We start from the raw sequence: 10785 nt of genomic DNA, 5'->3' as shown, positions 1-10785 counted from the left end.
GTGCATAAATATGAAAAATTATTTTAAAGTTGTTTCTGAGAAATGGAAGATTTACAAATTTTAGGCATTGGGATAAAACCTAATAAGAGTATTAAAAACTGAAGTAATGGCATAATGTAATTGTATGAAAAGATTACATACAAGACATAACAAATCAGTAACACAAAGTAAAGGAGTCTGAAAATGTAATAACTTTTATAGGACACATATTGAAGTTCAGTGTTTTTTTAAATTTGAGTATTGCCATAATTGATATGTAGGAATATTGCTCACTCTATATATGAACAGAGCAAGATGCTGCAAAAAGGCAGAAACTCACTTCTTAAATCTCAGATTCAACAACAATTATATAAATCTAGAAAGGAATTCTGGAGTTGTGAATCAAACAAAAAGGATGAGTGAAATAATTTTCCACTCTAGTATAACTTGAAACAGGCAATAAACATTTGTCTCAATTGTATAAGAAGAGTGAATAATACATTGTAGGCAATGGTATGGGAAGTCAGCTATAAGCCATACCCCCCAAAAACCAATAGAAGGACCCAAGTTGCTGCATAGATCAGAGAAAGATCCTCAAGCATAGTACAACAGGCTAACATCAGGTTACCATCACCCAGGTTAGGCAGGCAAGCAATCAGACTTTGATCCCCAATATAAGAAGCTTAAGATAACGTGTCTCCATTCCAACAACCAAGAATTACATTAAAATCAATGGCATGAAGGAGAAGATGACGACAACGAAGAAGAAGAAGAAGAAGAAGAAGAAGAAGAAGAAGAAGAAGAAGAAGAAGAAGAAGAAAAGAAGGAAGAAGACAAGAACAAGAAGAAGAGAGGAGAAGGAGGAAGATGAGGAGAAGGAGGAGGGACAAAAGAACATAGCTATTATGAGGCAGGGAAGATCAAAATGTAAAGACATGAGTCATTTATGAGAAATAGTTGTGAAAAATTTTCACATCATTCTGCATTCTTTCTAATCTTGTTTCCATTGGTTTTATTTGAGAGAACATGTTTTAATTGAACATAGTTTAAATTATACTTTTTGAAATGTATTATGTTCTCTGATTCTTCTTTGGTCATAAACTATTCCCCATTCAATAGATTTTACAGATAGACTATTCCTTGGTCTCATCATTCACTTATGATTGCACTCTTTATGTCTCAATCCTGACCCCATTTGACCTTATCTTGCTATAGGGCATGAGATATTGTCCTAAACCTAGTTTGTCGCATAATTTTTAATGTTTCCTCAGCATTATTTGTAACAGTGAATTTTTATCGGCAAAATTTAATTCTTAGGATTTATCATACAGTAGATTATCAGAGTCATTTATTATGATTTCTGTTGTACTTAATCTATTGCACAATTATTCTGTTTTATTTCTTAGCACTAAACAGTTTTGATGACTGCCAATTTGTATTTTTTTAATTTTTTCACTAATATTTTGTTTGTTTTCCAATTATATACAATCGTAGTTTCTATTCATCATTTTCTGTAAGGATTTGAATTCTACAATCTTTCCTCCACTCTCCCTTCCCTCCCCCGAAACCCCACAGAAGGCAGTCTGGTAATCTTTTCATTGCTTCCATCCTATACATTGATTGAAATTGAATGTGTTGGAAGAGAAATAATTTCCTTGAGGAGAAAATAAAATATTAGAAACAGAAAAATTATGTAGCACAAAAATCATTCTTTTATAAAAAATATTGGAAGGGAATAGACTTTGTGCTTTTTTTAAACTCCACAGTTCTTTTTCTGCATCCAGATGGTATTCTCCATTGCAGGTACTCTAGAATTTTCCCTGATTATTGCACTGATGGAATGAGCAAGTGCAATGAGATTGATCATCACCCCCATGTTACTATTAGGGTGTGCAATGTTTTTCTGGTTCTGCTCATCTCGCTCAACATCAGTTCATGCAAGTCTTTCCAGGATTCTCAGAATTTTTAACCCTCTTGGTTTCTAACAGAACAATAGTGTTCCATAAGTGTACATATACCACAATTTGTTCAATCATTCCCCAATTGATGGACATTCACTTGATTTCCAATCCTTTGCTACCACAAACATGCTATGAATATTTTTGTACGAGTGATGTTTTTACCTTTTTCCTTGATCTTTTCAGGCTATAGACACAGCAGCATCATTGCTGGGTCGAAGGGTATACCTGTTTTTATTGCACTTTGGGGATAATTCCTGATTGTTCTCCAGAAATGTTGGATGAGTTCACAGCTCCACCAACAATGTATTAGCATCCCAGATTTCCCACATGCCTGCCAACATTGATCATTGTCCTTTCTGGCCATATTGGCCAGTCTGTGGACTGTGAGATGCTCCCTCAGACATGCTTTTATTTTTATTTCTCTAATCAGTAATGATTAAGAACAATTTATCATAGGACCATGAATAGCTTTGATTTCCTCATCTGTAAATTGCCTTTGCATATGCTTTGAAAAGTTGTCAATAGGGGAATGGCTTTTTTAAAAATAAATTGACTCAGTTCTCTACATATTTTAGAAATTAGTCTTTTGTCAGAAATACTAGTTTTAAGAGTTGTTTCCCAATTCCCTACATTTGTTTTGATCTTAGTGACAGTGGTTTTGTTTGTACAAAAGCTTTTTAATTTAATGTAATCAAAATTATCCAATTTTCTTTTAATTATGTGCTCCATCTCTTCCTTAGTCAAAAACTGCTTCCCTTTCTATAGATCTGAAGAGTAAACTATTCCTTGATTTCCTACTTTGATTATAATACTGGTATTTAAGTATAAATCCTCTACTCATTTTGATCTTGGTATAGGGTGTGAGATGTTGGTCTAATCCAAATATCTGCCATACTAGCTTCCATTTTTTTTCCAATTGATTTTATTGAAGTGAGAGTTTTTTGCTTCCTATTCTGAAAAAGATGCATATAATATTTCTACTTTTCTGCATTTCTTTGACGCTAAAACATGGTCAATTGCTGTGTAGGTGTCAGGTTGCCCCTAATAGAAGATACATTCCTTTCTATCCTCAATACATTTTCTCCAGAGGTTTATCATAGCTAACTTTTCTAAAGCTTTATTCATGTTAAATTTTTGTTTTTTTTTTAATTTCTTATCCTAAAATATCTTCTCCCTCCTTTACTTCTTGTATCTCTTGGACCTAAAACCTGTACTCAATCTTTTCTTCCTTCATTTGTAGCATCATGTAAAACATTTTAATAATTTACACCAAGTCTCCCTGATGGTTAATAAATCTATATTATAAATGCAATCTCTCCTCCATGTCTCATGTTTATGTTTCTGTGTTTATCTGAATTTGCTTTATTAAAAATAACAACCCAAATATGAGAATATGCTTTTTTTCTCCTCTCTGAAATTCTTCCTCTTAAATTATTTTTCTTGCTATTTTATTTTACTAACATAAAATTTGTGAATATTATTAGTTAGAAACATTAGTAAGATTTATTTGTATTTCCACATGTATGTATTTGTTTGTGTGTATGTATTTGATTATCCATTTTGTTTCTTCTCTCAATCTAGTCAGTATGTATTGCTGAAGTTTTTGATTTTCTTTTTTAGGTATAACCTCTCTTTTACAATGTTCTCATTTTGTTCTAGTCCAGCAACTCATCCCTTCATTCATGAATTATTCTAATAGCTGAGTCTCCAGAGCATGGGGATTCTGCTCATTGACTTTTAGGTAGGGTGGCATCAGAACCTAAACCCTCCTGGGAAGGGAGTGGAGGGGCAACAGTGATGGCAGTGGTGTAAAAGAATAGGGAAGGGAAGTTGAAATCAGAATATTGGAGAAAAAAGATTTCAAAAGACCAGAGATTATGATTTAGGCTTCTATAATTTTAAGATTAATTGAATTTTGTGATACAAACTGGACAAAAACCCCCAAAGGGTTTAACATAATTGAGGGGCATCTTTAGTTGCACTGGCAAGACACCCCAAATTCTATCTGCTCTATACCCCATTTAGAGATAAAATTAAATAATGTAATAGGTATGACCTTTGTGTCTTGACCAAGTTTAAAAAAGCAGGGCCATTAGTTTGAGATTAATAAATCAAGAGATTGAGTGGAGGCAAAGTCACCTCTTTTGAAAGTTGTGAGTCAAGTTATATATACCTGGGAGCATCTATAGCAGTAATTTTTATGGTAACAGCTTGGTTCTCCAATTCTGAAGAGTAAATGATGCAGAAACAAGATGAAGAGAATTGTGAATATAATGGAAACCAAATCAGTAATCTTAAATGCTGTCAAATCTTGGTAAATGGGTGGAGGGCCCCAGACCTTGAGACCCCTGTGATTTTATCCTGCTTCCCCTGGACAGTCAATTGTATCTTGTTCCCCATTTTCCTTTCACTTAACTTTAGCCTAGATGCTAGCATGACAGGAAATGGCATGCTGAACTTGGGGGGTTGAGCACCTTGGGACAGGAAGGACCAATATCTAGCTTGCCATTGGAAGATACCTGATCCAACATGTAAGACAACTCCCCCTGCACCACTCCCTTCCCACCTACTACAGAAGGGCATTTAATAGGAAGTGCCAACCCTTGGACTTATTGCTTCTTCTGGGCTCCCATCCAGAAGGATGGGGCTTCCTCAAACTCTTCCTTAATCGATGTGGGGCTCTCCATGTGGCCTGGTTAAGGCAAATCCATGGCTGTCTGAACTCTCTCTCTCTCTCTCTCTCTCTCTCTCTCTCTCTCTCTCAATCTCTCTCTGTCTCTCTGTCTCTCTGCTGGCCTTTCCTCTGGATGCTCATTATTTTCTAACTAATATTGTAATATTGGACTGGGTACTTTGTAACAATAATTTGCCATAATATATATTTAAGCAGTTTTAAATTCCCAGAGTTGTGAATTCCTTCCCCTTTTCAGAGACCTTAAATTTTCTCTCTTCAAACTCTAAAACTTTAATAATTGGCTACATTTCCTATGGGACAGTACATTTACTGATATCCTCAATGAGTTTAACCTTAATGAAAACTCAAACATGATGCTAACCTCCAAACTTTGTCCTTATTAGTGATAAACATTCACATTTGGTCTGAAGAAAGAATAAACTAAATTAGGTTAATATATACATTTACAAGAATTCTCCAAGCTTGCAAAGAACATGTGTGACTCCAAGTTAGAAAAGTGGTTCCCAAAATGGAGTTCTGGAGGGTGGCATTTATATAATTGCACTATCAGAAGGAGGAATTGGAAAAAGTTGCTTCTGCAACTGTCCATCATAGGGGACAGTCCCTCAGACAAAGATGTGATTTGTGGAACATGGGCTGGAATTGGGGGAGCTCTATATCAGATAATCTATTAGGCTAGAATCTGCTTTCCCTTTCCCTTTCCAAATATCAGACAGGCAAACTATTCCTTATTCTATTAATTTGTTTATAATATTATCTTTTATGTTTTTATTCTGTAGCCATTAAAATTTTATCTTGGTATTATGTGGGAGATATTTCTGCCATACTACCTTCTAGTTTCCCCAGTAGTTTTTATCAAAGAGTGGCTTGTATCCCAGAAACTGGAATCTTTGGGTTTCTACTGTACTCTCTTTTGCACCTAATCTAGCCTATTGATCTACTACATTATTTCTTAGCCAGTACCAGACAGTTTTGATGACCGATGCTCTATAATATAATTTTAAATTGGGTATGTCTAGGCTACCTTCCTCTGCATTTTTTCTATTATTTCCCTTAATATTCTTGACCTATTCTTTCTTCATATGAATTTATTTACCATTTTTCCTAGTTAACTAAATAATTTTTGGAAGTTTGGTATAGCACTAAGTAAGTAATTAATTTTAGATAGAATTGTCCTTTTAATTATACTAACTTGGCCTACTTATGAGCAATTGATATTTGTTCAATTACTTGTATCTGAATTTATTTGAATGCAAAGTGTTCTATAAGTTTTGATAGAGTTTATAATTCTCTTTGGAAGGTAGACTCCTAGGTTTTTTATGTTGCCTGAAGTTATTTGGGCAGGTAGATTCCCAAATATTTTTAGTTGTCTGGTATTAAATGGAATTTCTCTTTCTAACACACACTACTGTGTCTTGTTGGTAATGTATAGACATGCTGAGGATTTATGTGGGTTTATTTTATGTCCTGCAACATTGCTAAAGTTGCCAATTGGTTTCAGTAGTGTTTTAGATGATTTTCCAGGGTTCTTTGGAATATCATATCAACTGCAGAGAGTAAGAGTTTTGATTCTGCATTACTGTTTCTAATTCCTTCAATTTATTTGTCTTCACTTACTTCTAAAGCTGGTATTTTTAATACAATATTGAACAAAAGTTGCCATTCTTGTTTCACCCCTAATTTTATTAGAAAAGCTTCTACTTATTCTCTTCAAATAAAATGCTTGTTGATGCTTTCAGATATATACCAAATATCATTTTAAGGAACAAATCTATTCATTCCTATACTCTTTAATGTTTTTAGTAGGAATGGAACTTTATTTTCTTAAAAACATTTTAAAGCATCTCTATGGATTATCATATCGTTTCTGTTAGATTTGCTTTTAATATAGTCCATTATACTGGCAGTTTTTCTTCTACTGAAACAACCCTGCATTCCTTTGTCACAGGTTATTATGGTGATAAACTTAATGTTTTGAATTACTTTTTAAAATTTTTACATCAATATTCAATAGAGAGAATGGTGTATAATTTTTTTTCTCTATTTTCACTCTTTCTGGTTTAGGTAGCACCACCAATTGGTGTCATAGAAGGATTTTGATTGGGTTTCTTCATTATGTTTTCAAAAATCTTTTATGAAATTGGAAACAATTGTTCTTTGAATGTTTGATAGAATTCATTTGTGAATCCATCTGGCCCTGGAGAATTTTTCTTAGGGAATTCATTGATGGTTTAATGAATTTCTTTTTCTCAGATAGGGTTTTTTAAGCATTTAATTTCCTTTTCTTTTAAATGTGGCAAATTATACTTTTTGTAAATATTCACTCATTTTACTTAGATTATCAAATTTATTGGCATACTGATTGGCAAAATAGGTCAAAATTATTACTTTAATTTCTTCCTCCTTGGCAGAGAATTGATTTTTTCATTTTTGATACTAGTAATTTGGTTTTCTTCTTTCATTTTAATCAAATTAACCATATGTTTATCTATTTTATTGATATTTTAAAGAAACCATCTTATGCTTTATATATTAGTTCAATGGATTTCTTACTTTATTGCTTTATTTTACTTTTAAATTTCAGAATTTCTAATTTTGTCTTTAGTTGTGTATTTTTAATTTGTTCTTTTTCTTCCTTTCTAATTGCATGCTCAGTTTATTGATCTCCTCTTTCTCTATTTTATTCATGTAAGCATTTAGAGATATAATATATCCCATAATAACAAATTTGGCTGTATCCCATAAATTTGGATATGTTGCCTCATTATAATCATTTTCTTGGATGAAAAGATGAATTCTTTCTATGACTTATTCTTTGATTGACTCATTTTTATAGAAATCATGTTATTTAGTTTCCAGTTAGTTTGAGGTCTATCCACAATCCTTTATTTCATTCGATTTTTATTGTATTGTTGTCTGGAAGGGATGCATTCAATATTTCTGTCATTCTACATTTGATTATGAGGTTTTTGTTCCCTAATTCATAGATAATTTTTGTGTAGGTCCTATGTGCAGCAGAAAAAACAGTTTATTTGATTCTATCTAAGCCCTAATATGAGTATTAAAAAACTGAAGTAATATCATAAGGTAAATTTTGAAAAGATTATGTCCCAGACTTGACAAACCAGTAATAAAAAGGAAAGGAGTTTGAAAATGGAATAACATAGGAAACATATTGAAGCTCAGTTTTTTTTTTAATTTGAGTATTGCCATAATTGATATCTAGGATTATTGTTCACTCTATATATGAACAGAGCAAGATGCTGGAGAAAGGCAGAAACTTACTTCAATTACCTCAGATTCAAAAACAATTATATAAAATCTAGAAATGAATTCTGGAGTTGTAAAGCAAGCAAACAAAAAAAAAAAGAATGAGTGAAATAATTTTCCAGCCCACTATCACTTGAAACAGGCAATAAACATTTGTCTCAATTGGATAAGAAGGGTACACAATACATTATATGCAATGTCTTGGGAAGTCAGCCATGAGCCAAACCCCCCAAAACCAGTAAAAGATACCATGTTTCTGCATAGTTCAGAGGCTAGATCTGTGGTACTGGCATAGAAGGCCAACTGAAAGATCCTCAAGCCAAAGTACAGCAGGCTAGCCCCAGGTTACAATAACCCAGGTTAGGCAGGCAAGCTATCACACTTTGATCGCCAATCTCCATTCCATCAACCAAGAATCACATTAAAGGCAATGACATGAAAAAGAAGAAGAAAGAAGAAAAGAAGAAAAAGAAGAAGAAGAACAAGAACAAGAACAAGAACAAGAAAAGAAAGAAGACAGAAGAACAAGAAGAGAGTAGGAGGAGGAAAAGGAGAAGGAAGAATGTGAGGAGGAGGAGGGGAAAAAGACCATAGACATTTATTACAGGGCAGAGAAGAACAAAATGCAAAGACATGAGCCATTTATGAGAAAGACATTTGTCAAAAATTTTCCTAAATTTCTGCATTCTTTCTAATCTTGTTTCCATTGGTTTTATTTGAGAGAACATGTTTTAATTGAACATAGTTGAAACTATACTTTTTTGAAATGTATAATGTTCTCTTTCTCTTCTATGGTCATAAACTTATCCCCATTCAATAGATTTTACAAATAGACTATTACTGAATCTCATAATTCACTTATGATTGCACTCTTTATGTCTCAGCCTGAATCCATTTCACCTTATCTTGCTAAAGGGTATGAGATATCGTTCTAAACCTAGTTTTCCCATAATTTTTGATGTTTCCTCAGAATTTTTTGTAACAGTGACTTTTTACCTGAAAAACTTAATTCTTTTGATATATCATACAGTTAGACTATCAGAGTCATTTGTTATGTTTCTGTTGTACTTAATCTATTCCACTTCTCCATTTTATTTCTTACACAGCACCAAACAGTTTTGATGACTGCCAATTTGTTTTTTATTTTTTAAATGTTTTATTTGTTTTCCAATTATATAAAATAGTAGTTTCTAATCATCAGTTTCTGTAAGGTTTTGAATTTTGCAATCTTTCCTCCATTCTTCCTTCCCTCACCTTTATCCCCACAGAAGGCTGTCTGGTAATCTTTTCATAGTTTCTACCCCATACATTGATTGAAATTGAATTTGTTGGGAGAGAAATTATTTCCTTCAGGAGAAAATGAAATATTAGAAATAGCAAAATTATGTGGTACATAAGTCACTTTTGTATAAAAAATTTTGAAGGGAATAGACTTTGGTTTTTGTTTAAATTCCACAGTTCTTTTTCTGCATCCAGATGGTATTCTCCATTGCAGGTGCTGTAGAATTTTCCCTGATTATTGGATTGATGGAGTGAGCGAGTCCAGTGAGATAGATCATCATGCCCATGTTGCTATTAGGGTGTACAATGTTCCTCTTGTTCTGCTCATCTTGTTCAGCATCAGTTCATGTAAATCTTTCCAGACTTCTGGGAATTCTTATCCCTCTTGCTTTCTAATAGAACAATAATGTTCCATAATGCACAGACACCACAATTTGTTCAGCCATTCGCCAATTGATGGACCTTCAATTGATTTTCAATCCTTTGCTACCACAAAAATCCTGCTATGAATATTTTTTGCACAACTGATGTTTTTACCATTTTGCCTGATCTCTTCAGCGTACAGACGCAGTAGTGGTATTGTGGGTCAAAGGGTATGGCTATTTTTTCCCCTTTTGGTCATTAATTCCTGATTATTCTCCAGAAATGTTGGATGAGTTCATAGCTCCACTAAAAATGTATTAGTGTCCCAGATTTCCCTAAACCATTCAAACGTTGATCATTGTCCTTTCTGGTAATATTGGCCAGTCTGTGGACTGTGAGATGGTACCTCAGACTTGCTTTTATTTTAATTTCTCTAATGAGTAATAATTAAGAGCAATTTTTCATAGGACCATGGATATCTTTGATTTGCTCATCTGTAAATTTCCTTTGCCTATGCTTTGAAAACTTGTCAATTGGGGAATGGATTTTTTTTAATAAATAGACTCAGGGACTTCTGGCCAAGATGGGGGAGAGAAGACAGGCACAGTTCTAAAGTCTCCTGACCTCTTCCCCATCTATCACATGAAACAAACCTCTTAAAAGAAATCTGACCCACAAAACCCAGAAAGAAAAGCCAGGAGAAAGGACATCTACCTTGGGATTTATCTCCCGCAGCAGCTATGGCCAAATTCGGGTCGGTGAGTCTGGGCTCAGAGGGAGAATCTGCTCCAGATCAACCAGATTAACAGCTGAATTGGAACCAGGAGTCTGAGGGCCCAGGAGCAGGACCTGCTGGATTAGAGGTGGGACTGGACCACAGGGGTGTGAGTCTTCGGGGGAGCAGAGGCACTGGTGTTGGAGCTGTCCCATAGGAGATCCCGGACAGGGCTGGTGGGGAGAGTTCTGGAGCAGGAGAGCTGGGGACACCATCCCTGGGCTCCTCTGGTCTGAGTCCCATTACAACTCAGACTTCTTCCCTAACAAACAAATGCAAACTACTTCTGACTCAGGCCCAGGTGTAAGAGCAGAAGAACCAGCCCAGCAGAGGAATGACCTCAGGCCAGGGTAAAGCCCACCATTTATTGAAGGCAAAAGAATTCAATAGCTCCAATTCCTCCCTTCAAGGAAAGGAGAAGGCCTCAACCAAGGTCACAGACACTCCAGAGAAAGCAACCA

Source organism: Macrotis lagotis, chromosome 3 (assembly GCF_037893015.1).
Source record: "Macrotis lagotis isolate mMagLag1 chromosome 3, bilby.v1.9.chrom.fasta, whole genome shotgun sequence".
Lineage (NCBI taxonomy): Eukaryota > Metazoa > Chordata > Mammalia > Peramelemorphia > Peramelidae > Macrotis > Macrotis lagotis.
Note: the sequence above shows the minus strand (reverse complement) of the source record.